At 43.6% G+C, this 15,677-nt stretch overlaps 1 protein-coding gene across 1 annotated transcript in view; it reads left to right on the top strand.

Moving 5' to 3' along the window:
• Positions 1–15,677, top strand: part of LOC147021401 (carbonic anhydrase-related protein 10-like) — a 198,684-nt gene that overhangs the window by 119,427 nt on the left and 63,580 nt on the right. The gene's annotated exons all lie outside the window — the stretch shown is intronic.

Below are 15,677 nucleotides of genomic sequence, written 5' to 3'. Positions count from 1 at the left end.
AGGATGTTGGAAAGATCAAGCTGCGGTGCATCGTTTGGGAATGTCAAGATCTCGGACCTTGATTTCGCAGATGATGCAGTCATCTTTGCGGAGACTCTGGATATCCTCTTGGGGGCCCTCGAGGTGCTGAATGAGGAGTCGGAGCCGCTGGGATTACAGGTTTCTTGGGTCAAAACTAAGATCCAGGCTTTCAATGACATCTTGTATGCCGCTGTCCTGTCTGTGTCTGTTTGTGGTGAGGATGTTGAGGTCGTGGAGAGATTCACTTACCTTGGCAGTGATATTCATGTCTCTGCTGGCTGTGAGTCAGAGGTCAATAGACACCTGGGTCGGGCCTGGGGAGTCATGGATTCACTGGATCATGGGGTGTGGCGCTGCCGGTACCTGTGCGGGAGGACGAAAGTCCGAGTCTTTGGGTCCTTGGTGCTTCCAGTCTTGCTCTATGGATGCGAGACTTGGACTCTGACCAGGCATCTGAGACAGAGACTTAATCCCTTTGGTACCAGTTCTCTTCGGAGAATCCTTGGCTATCGCTGGTTGGATTTTGTGTCCAATGAGCGGTTGCTGAGAGAGACTCAGATGAGATTTGTTACCTGCATAGTCCATGAGCGTCAGTTGCGGCTGTATGGACATGTGGCTCGTTTTCCTGACGCTGATCCTGGTCACCAGATTCTCTCAGCGAGGGAGTCTCGTGAGTTGAGGAGGCCAATGGGCCGACCACGTGCCTCGTGGTTGCAGCAGGTTGACCATCATCTCAAGGAGATGGGGATGGGCCTGGCATCTGCCTGGGGGAAGGCCAGACGGAGGCCCCTGGACTACCGGCGGAAAGTGGATGCAGCAACACGCTGTTCTGGCACATGCTCCCACACCTGACCTGACCTGACCTAATCTTAAAATTAAAATGTATGTTTGTTTACTTGCAGGTATCATTGACTCGCTCAATTTAGATACCCACCATGTCTTTGTTGTATTTGACAATAATACTTTCCTCTGAAAGACATCTGTTTGCACAAGAGGTGTTAATTGTTTCTACCGCACTGTTTCTTTTGAAATACCCTGTCCATGTGTTTATGGCCTTGCTTATTAATAACTTCATTTTGGCTAACATCGATCTTCTTGATTCTTTACCACAGTCTAAATAACCCGATCTTGTTCCGTTGACCCAACTTGTCTTTACTCTCCTCAATGACCTCCATTACCTCTGTGCATGTATTTGCAGGTTGTCGTGTTTCATTTCCTCTTCTCTGTCTTCCTCATGTTCACTCATCCTATTGTTGCATCCAAGTATTGTCCCACTGTTAGTGTGTGGCTTTCTATCCTCTTCCATGAGCCTCGACTTTATGAACAAAAAATAATATTGTAATAGTATTTACAGTGATGACTGTACATCTTCAACTTTACAACATCTGCAAGTCGGGAGGACAGCAACTTCACTGGTGCCCTTTTTAAAGGTAGTGGATGTTTGTTGATATCCGCAATGCTTTTTGGTGTCCGGCGAAGACCGAGCAGTGAAAATTCTCTCGGAAATTGCCAAAGCATCGATCCCTCCCGCAAACCATGCTCTCGAATACTCGTCCCACGAGCATACATAACAGCAGGATATACATTAACCGTAATGATTGCTTTGTTTCTGCTTCTTTGCCCGTTTAGTAATGACGCGCTTCCCACTTAAAATCCAATTCTACGTCTCACTTTGGTCCAGATTCGATTCATTGCTCGCCAATGAAACCTTGTGGACAATTTTCATTGGAGTGATGAAACTTTACACAAGTGCCTTCTCATTGTCTTTCAATTCTACACCAGAACCTTTTGTAACCAATTATAGAATCGGTTATGTAGTCTGTAAATGAAAGAGTCATAGAAGGGGATGAAATATTCCCATAACATTGTGATCAGGGACCAGTTGTATGTTCCTTGATTATTGGTGCCATTTGTCCGATTCGTATCGTGTCTCATGGATGATAAAACCTATCGATTCGTGATGTGCTAATGATACTGCACAGTCACAGTTGTGGTTGCTGTCGTTACCCCATGCACGCAAAGCGAAAAAGTGGGGTCAAGTGATGGGTTCACGTCTCTGTCTTTCCGTCCGTCCGTCTGTCCATCCGCAAACTTCAGTTTAAGATTGAGGAACAGCATAATTTGAATTGAATGCTATATTTTGAACACATATCGGAACATGAAATTGGAAAACCAATCTGCAGTTTATCAGTACTTTTGCTCTGAAATCGACCCAACTGCACATGTACAGAGAGGAGTGTGATAATGCCTGGCAGTCAGACAATTTAAAATCATTCCAAACAGGAGACTTGCTGTCTTTAAGGATGTCATAAAGGACACAAACAACAGGCATGAAGAACTAATATAACGTGTTAAATAAGGTGTAAAAGCCACTGCGTTAATGGCTGTAAACTTCCGGAATTTATTTATTTATCCGACATTTAAAATCTTTATCTTATTTAAATTGAACTAGTGCATGCCCATACGTGCATGGCCGTACGTGCAAAAAAAAACAACTTTCAAACCGCGTGCCAGAAACAACAACCACACAGGCCGTTCCTTCACTCTCGCATGCTCGTACGTGTGTGGCCGTACGTGCAAAAAAATAAAGAAAAACTCAAACCGCGTGCCAGAAACAACAATCACACAGGCCGTTCCTTCGCTCTCGCGTGCCCGTACGTGCGTGGCCGTACGTGCAAAAAATAAAAACAACTTTCAAACAAAAAACACAGGCCGTTCCTTCGCTCTCGTAAACGACGACTGGATTGGGGGATTGTGTTTATGTTTATCTATAAATGCGCATAAGATATTGAGAAATTATTAGAATACAGTAAGTAATCACTATCCAGAAGTCCGTACGTTGCTACCTGTAATGGGGAACGCGGCTGAGGATCTCTTCCCCAACGGCCACGCCTACGCAGCAACGTGTCCTGTCATTGGTTTGGTAAATAAATGGCCATAACTTGGGAACCACTTGTCCGATTAATATCAAACCTTGAAAAGGCACATACTCAGGTCCCCAGCAATATACCTGGCAAGTTTCAATTAGATCGGAGCAGTGGTTGTCGAGAAACAGTGGTCACACACACACACACACACACACACACACACACACACACACACACACACACACACACATTGCTGGAATTATAGATAGATTACTTCATTTCGATTGGATTTTATGCTTAAACACTGTGTGGGGTGTATTGTATGAACTTGTGTATTATATGTGGGGTGTATTGTATTGTATAAACACTGTGTATTGTATGAACTCTGTAGTTGTTGTTGTTGTGATTTTTTTATTGGCAAGTGTTCTGTTGTTGGATATTGAACCAGAAACTTCATTACCGAAGTCCACTGCCAATGTGTGCAACGCTCAAAGCTCGGGGGTAAAATGAAATTAGTGTGTTAAACATTTGTAACAAAGTTTTGCAACACACAAGGACAGCGACTTGAGTGGAAGACATAGACTGAGATTGGAAAAGAGGAGCGTTAGACAATGCCATGCCACACATAGTTAACGTGTGGCATATTGTCTTCCTCGGAGGATGTAATTGTTGCAGGGATTGTTGATGGGTTTATAATGTAATTGGATTGTGCCTTGTGTAGCAATGGGGATAGAGGGGGAACAGAGTGTTTCTTGTATTTTAAATGTTCTGATTCTAATAGGTGTCATGTGGGTCTTGATAATCATGAGTGTGGTCTTTGTTGATTCAACCCCCACCCAAATACCACCCAATTTTACTCCCTGCTATCCCAAGTACAAACGAAAATAAAGAACCGTTGTCTCCCTTTGATGTGAAGGGCACTGTCTTTCTTGTCTGTTATGAACTTTTCTTCCCGTTTACCATTCCCATCCTTTCCCTGCTGCTTCCCGATCTCAAATTCCTTCTACCTTTCTCATACAACTTATCCACACTTATGTATTGTCTTACTGTGTATCTAAGAAACCATTTACATATTACATAAGTATGCAAAAGGTCAAAGGAGGGGTGGGCTGGGGGGGGGGGTCATAGGTTCAAAATTTCCAATTTTTGCCACGTCATTTTTTTTTTTTGAGACAGGGAAGTTATCTAAATTGTCCCAACACTTTTAATCCACTGGCATATTAAGCACTCAGAAATCATTCGGTTCTGTGTCAAAAAAATCAAACGGTTTGTTCAAAAATTTCAAACTTTTCATCTCTGTAGCTTGACCTGGCCATCTCCAGTCGTTTCACCACTCCCTGATTGAGCTGACCTGAACCCCACCTGGAGAGGTAATGAATTCATGAAATTCCTTTGTGGTTTTGAGCGAGAGGGGAGGCTTGTAACGACGTTATACATTGAAGACGAAGATGTTTACACTCGGCACACAAGTTTACATCTTGCTGTAGTTTACAAAGGTTGATCAGTAATTCTGGCCTCACATGAAAGTCAATTCACGAATTTATTAAATTACGTTATTTTTCTCATCAATTGATGTGCAAGAAGTTCTTCCATGAATCTTCGACGCAATAAGTGCAACTCAGCATGTGCCCTTCACACCCTGTACATGTACACACATTACATTTCATTACTTTACACGACTTTGAAATCATTTCGTGTTGACCTTGTTTGCTTTTCTCAATTTCTCAACCATTTATTGACTTGTTCTGTACAATTTTTTTGTTATTTATTCATGTGGAGCCTGTGGCTGTTCGGCTGCATCGTTCTCTGGAGGTGCAGCTATGCTGCTGATGCGGTGCTCCCCTGTTACCAGCACACTGGTACTCGTTTTGCCGACCTCGGAAGGATGACAGGCTGAGTCAACCCAACAGCCGACAGGGGCTCAAACTCAAGACCTTCGGATCTTAAAACAACCACCTTGACCGTAAAGCCAACACCAAGCTTTTCTGCACAATAATCTGGACTCACGGAAGACCTGAATGACAAAGGGCAGTAGATTCACAAATCTACCAAAGAGTAGAGAGGCAGGATGGATGTACGCAATTAGGAAAGGAGGAACAACACAAACATGAGTAGCTTAATGTCCCAGAGAGGAACAGAATGGGAAATAATTAATCAGCGAGTGTGGAGAAGACCGTGGACGTATATGGCTGAGTGCACGAGGTAGTGGTGGGTAATGCATTTTGAAAACTCGAATGAGGAATATTAGACGACAGACATATAAAGACGATTCCACAATCTGGAAAACAAGGGGACGAACGAATGCAGGTGGGCAACCAGCCTGGACATTGGGAGGGTGAGCAGGTGAGGTTTTCTAGAGAAATGAGTGCGACCCCTGGGTGGCCTGGGGAGTGTGGAGGTAGGAGATGACTGGAGAAGCAAGTCCAGATGGCTTCATATGAGGGACATTCAAAAGGTTGGTTGTACGAACGAAATACTCACAATAACGCAAGAGCACCCCAGGTTTGAAAACCCGACCCAGCTATAAACTGCCACCCTGGTGTTTTGCATGCTGGGTGATCCATCATAGTGTGTACCGTCCATCCAAAGGACGATAAACTGGGTGTCCCATGTGCCAGCCTTATTTGGTCGAGGTTAAAGATCCCACATAGTTCTTTGTTTGGAGTAGATGAGTTATCTCCAGCACCCTGAACAAATTACAAATTCCTGTCCAAATAGTCTACAGTCGAATTTCAGGCCTGGCCAGCCCATTCGTGAAAAACATTGTCTATCTCATTCATACAACTCTTTGACCATCCCTCCTACTCGTATTTATGTCCTCCTACCATTTTCATTCAGTTACCTTTGGAATAAATGGATTGATTATACTCATTGTGCAGCACACTCTACTCTTCCTTTGTATCTCTTCGTTTATCCTGTTTACTTCTCATTATTAGTCCCTTACCCGGTTCATCAGAGGGGACTAGAGGCTTGCCGTCTGCCCCACCTATGGTTTTTCAGAAATTTCCCAAACCCTTTAACATATTCAACTGAAACTGGCCTTATTATGGTAAGTTACGGAACAAGTTCGAGTTTCAGGGTGTTTCGTCAATTTTTCACAGAGTTATGCCATTTTTATACCAAGAAAATATCATATACAGTATTATATATACATGCGTCAGTGTTCAGCTGCACTGGCCACACCCAACTGCTTTACACCCATTGGCTGGACAGCTGCCCCTACTCCTCCCGAATTAAAATCATGCGCTGCCATTGCATGAAGCAGCACAGATCAGCAGGCCTCAGGCCTTAGGTCTGGGTGTTAGTCCATGGCCCAGTGCAATTGGAATGATCCCAGGTATACGACCATGATGTACGAGCATTAAATATGCACAGAAGCCGTACGCGTGTTTTTGCTCTATGTATGTACATCGGGTTATTGTACGCGGCTCCTTCCTATTGCACACTGCGACCTTCTGGTAAAACCACCAAAATCAAGAATCACTGCTCACCTTCATTCTTTCATTCCTATTTTATCCCGCCTTTGGAACAAACTCCCACTCTCTCTCTTCAATCCCACTCTTCACTCCAGGTTTTCAAAACAGCTGTTCATCATCACCTCTTATTTCCACCCCCATCCAAAACCACGATCTTTTCTACCCCCACGAATCCACCCCAAACCCACCTCCTTCAAATTCCCTGCTTTCCTTCCTGAAAGTCCCTGTAGTGTCCATCCTGTTTCCCCATGTTCCCTGCCCCATCCCTCTCCCTTCCACAGATCTCCTAATGTCTCTGTTCCCACTGTTTTGTGCTTCTGTCTCCTGCCCCTCTTGTCTCCTGCTCCCCTTGTTGTACATTCTGTGTGTTAGCTCTTATATGAGCCTTGACATTGTAGATAAAAAAATTTAAAATTCCATATCCAGGCGATGTATGACGTCATTGCTGGTCACCAAAGGAAGGGAGTACTCAGTTTTTACTCCGTTTGTTTGTTTTCTTGTTTGTTAATTGCCAGAATCCTTCGGATTTTGGCAATTATGTTGGTCGGTTGTGTGTGTCATTCTGTATGTCTGTCTGTCTGTCTGTCTGTTTGTGTGTTTGTTTACCCTGTAGCAACCACACCGTTTCAGCGATCATGACCAAACTGGGTACAGACGTCGGCCATGGTCCAACTTCGACACTTGTCGTTTTTGGTGAATCTAGGTCAAAGGTCAAGGTCACCGAAAAACCTAAATTCTTATTTTCGCAATATCGTCCGCTAACATGGTCATATTGACTTCAAACCAAATCCAAAATGTGCATCTTCCAATACTGCATCCAACCATATGTCTCAGTGGGGTGTCACACCAACACCCTTCTTAGCTGTCGGGGGTCGAATGTCACGGGGGTCGGGTCAAAAATTTAAAATTGCGATCAAAACGCCATTTCAAGTCCGATTGATTTCCAAGTTATGATCATGACCAAACTAAGTGCTATAACTCATTAAACAGTAGCACTATCGACTTATAAGAACCAAATTGATTTCCAGGTTTTTGTTTTTTTCAGAGATCATGGAGATATGACAAAGTTATTCCGGAAATTCCTTGCTCAACGAGCAATTTCGTTTGTTTGTTTGTTTGTTTGTCTGGGCGATATCTCAGCCATCTTCTTTGCAAGGAAGCTAAAATTTGAGGACAAAAGTGAAGATGTGCTTTGGTAAAAAATGTTTTTTTTTAATTTTTTTGATTCATCGGTTAATTAATTATTATTTACTGAATTATTCTCGATTATTTATTGCTTATTTATTTTATTTCTCATCTGGGCAATATCTCAGGCACCTTTTGAGCTTGGAAGCTGAAATTTGGACATGGCAGTGACCAAGTGATTTGGCTATAAAGAGTGTTTTTGCTTTATTAATTAATCTATTAAATCAATTAATTATTCATTTTACAATGAATAACTTAATTTTCGAAAAGTAGTTACAGATTCGGATGAAACAGTGATGGTTTAGGTATTCTATTCGGCAATTGATTAAGAAATTCATCATTTTATGATTACTGTCTCGTTTTGTCTGTCTCGTTTTGTCTGTCTCGTTTGTTTGTATGTTTTTCTGTCAGTGCGATAACCCCATGAACGCTTTCAAGCTATCTTCGTCAAACTTTACCCGGGGATTCCCAAAGACAAAAGTGAGGTGGTCAATGTGTTTTTGACTATATATATATATATATATATATATATATATATATATATATATATATATATATATATATATATATATATATATATGTATGTCAAAGGTCAAGGTGACAGTGATGTCATTTGCATAAAACAGATGCGACCAAAAGTGTTTGCGCTACGTATCGTCAAACTTGACACAAATGAGTTTGGAAAACATCACCTACAAATGACGAGCAGATTTGATATTCTGATCATTGTGAAAACGCAAGATTTCTGTCAGGGTTGGGGAACAGATGACACATTTCCAAAATGGCGGCAATCCGTTGATGTATAACATCGTTTCAATGCCAACAAAGTCGCCCGTGTTAAAGTGCAGGGGGTTTTTTAGGGACAAAAAGACGATAAACCTAAAATACTTCAATATACAGGTATCAAATTGTGACCATGTTCAAAGGTCAAGGTGACAGTGACATCATTTGCATGATTTTCATTATACCTTTCAGGTCTTCTGACCACCTTCATTATACCACCTGACGCCTTCTAGTTATTATATATATATATATTTGTCCTCATGATCCACAATCCATCTCATGATCAATTCTGACATGTCATTCATTGAATATGCCTGGTGTTGGCTTAATGGATAGGGTGGTGGGATTAGGATCTGCAGCTCCTGAGTTCAAATCCTGCTTGGCCATTTTATTAATACCAGCTGGGGTTGTTTCAGCCTGCCATCCTTCTGAGGTCGGCAAAATGAGTACCAACTTGCCGGGATGATCGAGCCATTCGAGTATCCAGTGTCAGAGTGGTGACCCATCCAGGATTGTGCCCAATAACCCAGGAGACTGCTTTGGCAGCACTGTCGCTCTTTCCAGAGTATTGTCCCATTGGATTTGTATTTGGATTGAATTAATTATTGAATCACCATTAGCGATATGTTTCTCCTCTTTCATGACACTATCTGACATTCTGATGCTTCCCTAATTATCATTCCAGATACTTTTAGAATAGAATGTAGTTTGTCAATGAATATTCACTCGAGAGTTGATTTAAACGTTAGATTGGCCTCAGGATGACAAACAGGTCCATTTCCAGACACTATGTGATTTTGAGGCACATTAATTGTGCTGAAAATCCTTCTTGGTTTTCCCCCTGGGCAACTTGGAATGAGCACAAAATGTTTCCAATAAAAAGAGTGTTATGTGTCACCCACGTCCCCATAACAGGATTTAATAAACTACCTTTACGATGCCACAACATACCCTGCCCTTTCCTCCGTACCTTCCACCACCTGCTCCATGCCGGTCATGATCACTGTGATGTTAAGCCGGATAACCCCTGCAATTGGAAGCGAGATTAGACAAGAAGCTTGTTGGGTGACATTATATAAAGTGCATCACCGAGGGTAAACTCTTTAAAATGAAATATTTACATAATTAGAGTGTTCTCTCTGCCATAATGTATGAAGGAAATTGTATGCAGGGGAGGGGAGAGGGGGAGGGCATCCATATTTCTCTTATGAGATCAAAAGGACATTGTGAAAACTCAGGCTCTGTAAACAGGGGCAGCACTTCAGCACTCGGAGCACACTGATAACATTCAGAAACACAAAATAGGATTATATAATTTTGCACCGAATCAAAACCCCCAAGCCCTTTTGATTACCGGTGAATCCTGGTTTCAAAGGCATGGCTTCACCTCCCTGGGGCCTTTGTTCAGGTTTTGGGTTTCTCATGCATGTACAAAGTTGATTACTTACAGGATTTTTTACATCCTCAGTAGACCTATTGATATTCTTCTTTGGTCATCCTCCCTCTCCCCTCATGATAAATGTTTTAATCTACCCATGAAGGAATCCCCCGTTGTAGCACAGCAGTAGTTGTCAGTTTGCATTGTCATCAGCCTGGGTAATGGAAGCATGATGTATTCATTTTTGTACTTATCATCCCAGTAGAAAGTTCTCAGTTGACCAGAAAAACCACTTTTGGGAGACAGTTTTCTTTTATGTTAACTCGGTCATCCCGAGTCGATGATATAAGCTTTGGGTTCTTCATGCGTCTACAATCGCAATGCCATGGCCTACAGGGATACCGTAGGCCGAGGAATTATGGTATCCCATGTGCGTTTGGGCCACTAAAAGTCAGAAAGTTCTGGAAGCAAATACAGCTGCAATTGTAGAAACAATTTCCAGCTTTTTGTTCAATTATTCATCTTATTGTGGGGATGAGGGGGAATGTGGGCATTTTGAATCTGTGGAATCTGTAGTATTTGCATTTCCCTCGATGAGGCCACAGTGCAAGGACTGTTACTCTCACAATGCAAACAGATCAGTGGTCTCTCTGTTTTACCACCTCTCCTCCGGTCTATCTCCCTACTCTGTTTTCTCAGTCCTCCTCCTGATTAAACTCCTAATATCCAAGCTGATTGCACACCGACTCTCTTTTGTTCCTCACTTCCCTTGTCTGTGTATCTGTCTTTCTGAAATGGTTCAATCTCAGTCTTCCTTTCAGAGCTTCAAGCAGATGGTGCTCCACAATCTCATGTCACCACTATCCGAACCCATAATCTTCATTACCCCCATTTTTTCTATCCCATTAACCCTTCCTAACCCAACCTTCATATATATATATATATATATATATATATATATATATATATATATATATATATATATATATCTATCTCTATCTCTATCTCTATCTCTATCTCTATCTCTATCTCTCTCTCTCTCTCTCTCTCTCTCTCTCTCTCTCTCTCTCTCTCTCTCTCTCTCTCTCTCTCTCTCTCTCTCTCTTTCTTTCTTTCTTTCTTTCTTTCTTTCTTTCTTTCTTTCTTTCTTTCTTTCTTTCTCTCTTTTGCTCTTTCTTTCTTTCTTTCTTTCTTTCTTTCTTTCTCTCTTTCTCTCTTTCTCTCTTTCTCTCTTTCTCTCTCTCTCTCTTTCTCTCTTTCTTTCCCATTTCTCTCTTTCTTTCCCATTTCTCTCTTTCTTTCCCATTTCTCTCTCTTTCTCTCTCTCTCTTTCTCTTCTCTCTCTTTCTTTCCCATTTCTCTCTCTTTCTTTCCCATTTCTCTCTCTTTCTTTCCCATTTCTCTCTCTTTCTCTCTTTCTTTCCCATTTCTCTCTCTTTCTCTCTCTTTCTTTCCCATTTCTCTCTCTTTCTCTCTCTTTCTTTCCCATTTCTCTCTCTTTCTCTCTCTTTCTTTCCCATTTCTCTCTCTTTCTCTCTCTTTCTTTCCCATTTCTCTCTCTTTCTTTCCCATTTCTTTAATTCCTTCGCATATTGTGTCCAACTTTTGACCATCTGTCATAACATTTCCCCTTTTACTCTCCTGTACCCTGCTCTTCCATGAGCTCTTCCATTGTATTCAGTGTGTGTGTGTATATATATATCTTTGTGTATATATCTCTATTATAATACCAAGCTTGCACACTAAAAACTCGGCTCGCCGTCACACGATCCCTATGAAATTGCTGTGGCACTTCGCGGACATGCTGACAATGTTTGGAAAGTCTTGGCGTTCCATAGTACCACTTGCATTTTGCACAATGCGTATTTTTGTCATTCCCCGTGTACGGTCTGTCGTCTGCTACTAGCTATGTTGTACTGCTATCCCGTGCATGTGCACGGGTATCGCTAGTATATATATATATATATATATATATATATATATATATATATATATATATATATATATATATATATATATATATATATATATATATATATATATATATATATATATATATATATATATATATATATATACACTAGCAGAGCCTACCCATCGCTTCGCTGACAGACCAATTACTCGTCCTGTTTGCCAAACATTTTGGGTGAGAAGGAGATAGAAAGGAAGACAAATTTACCCGTGCACATAGTGCTTTAACCCCTTCACCACCCCCCCCCCCGTCCCCATCCTCACGTCCTTCTCCACCCCTCCTTTGCCCCCTGTTCATGCTGATGTCCCTTCCTGCTGGAATTGTCATACACAATGACGGGCTTTGACACGCCCTTCCGGATTTTTTTTTTCTTTTGGTTGGGGTGGAGAAAGGAAGGGGAACAAATTTATCCGTGCAAAGAGTGCTTTAACCTCAGCATTGCCCAGGTAAAAAAGGAAATTGTAATCCGCTCTGCCACCACCACCAGGTGATGCTGCAAGGTACAAATTTGTATCTATAATTTACACCCCTCCACCTCCATTCCCGCACACCCCTGCGTGAGGCCACAGCCACACAGCCTATGTTAACCCCCACACAAAATTGTATTTTCACCCCGAGTTTTGGAATTTGTAACCTAAAAGATGTGGTCAAGCATAAGGAACAAAGCCACACAGAGAGACAGACATATAAAAAGGTCCAAATGGTCTAAAGCTCTAAATGGTCAAGGGTCTAATTTATCTGGAGGGACTGAGGGGTCTAAAGGGACTTAAGTGGTGTAAAGTTCTAAAGGTTCTTGGGGTCAAAAGCGTATAAAAGGTCCAAAGGGTGAAGGGATCTAAAGGTGTTTAAAGTGTTAAAACGGTCTTAATGGTAAAAGACATCTTCAGGGTCTTAAAGGTAAAAGAGGTCTTATGGGTCTTGTGGGTCTTATGTATCTTTTGAGTCTTTAGGGTCCTTGGGGTATTGTGGGTCTTTGGGTCCTTGAGGTCTTTGGGTCATTAGGTTCTTATGGGTCCTTTGGGTCTTCAGGGATCTTTGGGTCTTTTGGGTCCTCAAGGTCTTCAGGGTCATTTTGGGTTCTCAGCGTGTTTTTGATCCTCAGGGGGAGGTTGGGGTCCTCTGGGTCTTATGAGTCTTTTGGGTCTTCGTGGTCTTTTGCATTATCTGGATCTTTTGTTGTCTTTTGTGTTCTCAAGGACTTTTGGGTCATCTGGGTCTTTTGCAGACTTTCAGGTCCTCTTGCTCTTTTGGGTTCTTGGGGATTTTTGGGTCATCTGAGTCTTTTGGGTCATTTGGTTCCTCGGGGTCTTTTTCTATTGGTATATATATATATATATATATATATATATATATATATATATATATATATATATATATATATATATATATATATATATATATATATATATATATATATATATATATATATATGTATATGTGTATTGTTGCGAATTTGCGCCTGCCGGCGTGCGATCGGCCGCTCGACTCGAATGGCGGCCGCCTCGCCCACCGGACGGACAATTCTGTTGTGACCCTCCGGGAACTATCGCCCGGAGCCAGTCACGGGTGGGCCTTTCGACCTCACCACGATCGTGCCAATCGGCCACCCACGTAGGATAGGGTTGTTCGCCAAACTCGACCTACCTAAGTACCCACGCGGATGGTAAACCGGGCGATCGTACCTTGCCGCAGGCCGACTCCGGACACGAACCACCTAAGTGGTCCGTTCCGTGCTATCAGGGTAACCGAGCGGTGTTATAGTCGGCCTCGACGGTTCCGATTAATTATCGGGCGTATTAAGCCCACTATGAACCCTTTACGTGAAGCAGGATGGAGAGTCAAACAAAGGAAAGGACGCAGCGAAACGGGGAACAATTCAACATAATGCACATTTATTATCCAGCCCACGAAAAGCACACACATACAGTCAAACAGTCAGAATGCACATATATCAATTTAAAACAAAAACAACAATGCAGAGCTACGACCGAATACGCGAACACACGGCAACACTTATACAGTTTTACTTCACAGACGGCGCCGACAAACATTTACTCAAAAGCAAAGGAAAGAAGGCACCCTCATAGGCAAGGGGGCAGATGGGCCTGTAGGCCAATATTTGCGTGGGACCTGCAGGAGCGGCCAGGTCCGCGAGACCGGGGGGGGGGGGTCCTACCCGCGTCCTCGTGACGAGCCGCAAATGTGGCTGCCCGGCGGTGCCCCGACTTCGTGCTCCTTCGCGGGTTTCGTTGGCACCGCTTGGAGTGGGGTGGGAACGGGGCCCCCTTTTTGCACTATCTCAGCGCGGGGGAAAGGGGGAAATTGTTGATGCCCTGGGCGAGGAGAATGGCTGGCTTGGGTCCCGCGACGAGCGATCCCACCGCGACCTCGTTGCCGACCGCCGTCTTCCCTGCCTCGGACCCGAGCTCCTTGGCCTCCTCCCACAATTCTCCTCAGCCGACTGCAGAAACCACCTCGACGCCTTCGCCTCCCGACTCCACTCCGCTCTCCAACCCGACTTGACTGCCAAAACTCTGCTATGATTCGCCTTGCGCTCGGCGCTTTATAGGCTGGCAGGAAAACCCACATGCAAATTTCCGGATCAGGATGAGCTCGGGGCGGAGCCACTCTCGCCGATTGGACGGAGGAAAAGGGGCGTGAATCTCCCCTGATCCTAGAATTTGCATATCTTGATTCCACACAGACGCGCCTGGAGGTGGGGCCAAGCCGCCCCACGCTTGCTAATTGGACGGATCAGAAGTGGGCGTGTAGCATTCCTGATCCGAATTTTCCCTCGGAAAGGCTGCTATTTGCACTCGCGGCTCGGTGCGTTTCGCTAAACGAGCCCAGGACAGCCCGACGCTCAGTGTTCACAGGTGGTGTGGGAATGGCCGTAGAAGGAGAGAGGTGAGGGTGGTGGAAGGTTTATGGTGGTGGTTTGATGGTTATGGCGGTTGATTCAAAATAAAGATAGAACAGAAAAACGCCTAACTCAAAGCGTCGCAGCCCGAATGAATCACATAAATTCCCTCGAAACAACGGGTTTGGGGCTAACTACACATGTACTTAAGAGATATCTCACCTACGGGACCTGAATGGTGGTTTGCGAATTTCCACAGCCGTAACAATATATATATATATATATATATATATATATATATATATATATATATATATATATATATATATATTGTTGTGGTTACCAGATTCGCAAACCACCATTCAGGTCCCTTAGGTGAGGTATCTCGGTAAGTGCATGTGTAGTTAGGCCCAAACCCGTTGTCTAGTGGGAATACATGTCATTTATGCGAGCTGCGACTCTTCAGGATAGCCGTTTTCTTTTACTATCTTTATTTTGGACCAACCGCCATGATCACAACCACAACATCAACCACCAACCACAACGCCGCTTCACCACAACCGCCACGACCTTCCCGTCACACCTCGCAACCGTAGCATCGCCACCGTTCTTGCCCCGCTGTGGGTACCGGTGTTGGACTCATGCAGAACGCGCGTCGAACAGCGTGTACAAAATCACGGATTTTGTGCTTCAAAAACGGATCAAAAACGACACACGCCCACTTTTTGCCGTCCAATCGGTGAGCGAGGGGCGAATTGGCCCCGCCCCCAGGGCGATCGATATATGCAAATTTGTGGATCAAAAAGCCTTCACGCCCACTTTTTCTCGGGCCAATGGGGAGCGAGGTGAAAGGTCAAAGGGAGGGGGTCAAAGGCGAAGCTACGGGGGGGGGGGATAAAAAGGACGGTGTCCGTCAGTCAGTCAGTCAGGCAGTCAGTCAGGCAGTCAGTCAGGCAGTCAGTCAGTCAGTCAGTCAGTCAGTCAGTCAGTCAGTCAAGAGAACGAGAACGAGAACGAGAACGAGAACGAGAACGAGAACGAGTCGGAACGGAGGGGACGAGTGTGGAAGTCTGGAGCCCGAAGCCTGCAGTAGCTGCAGTAGCTGGAGAAGCTGAAGAGAGTCGGACGAGGGGGT

This window comes from Eptatretus burgeri, chromosome 8 (assembly GCF_056783735.1).
Source record: "Eptatretus burgeri isolate ZD-2024b chromosome 8, Ebu_testis_v1, whole genome shotgun sequence".
Classification (NCBI taxonomy): domain Eukaryota; kingdom Metazoa; phylum Chordata; class Myxini; order Myxiniformes; family Myxinidae; genus Eptatretus; species Eptatretus burgeri.
Note: the sequence above shows the minus strand (reverse complement) of the source record. Positions and strands in the feature narration are given on the sequence as shown.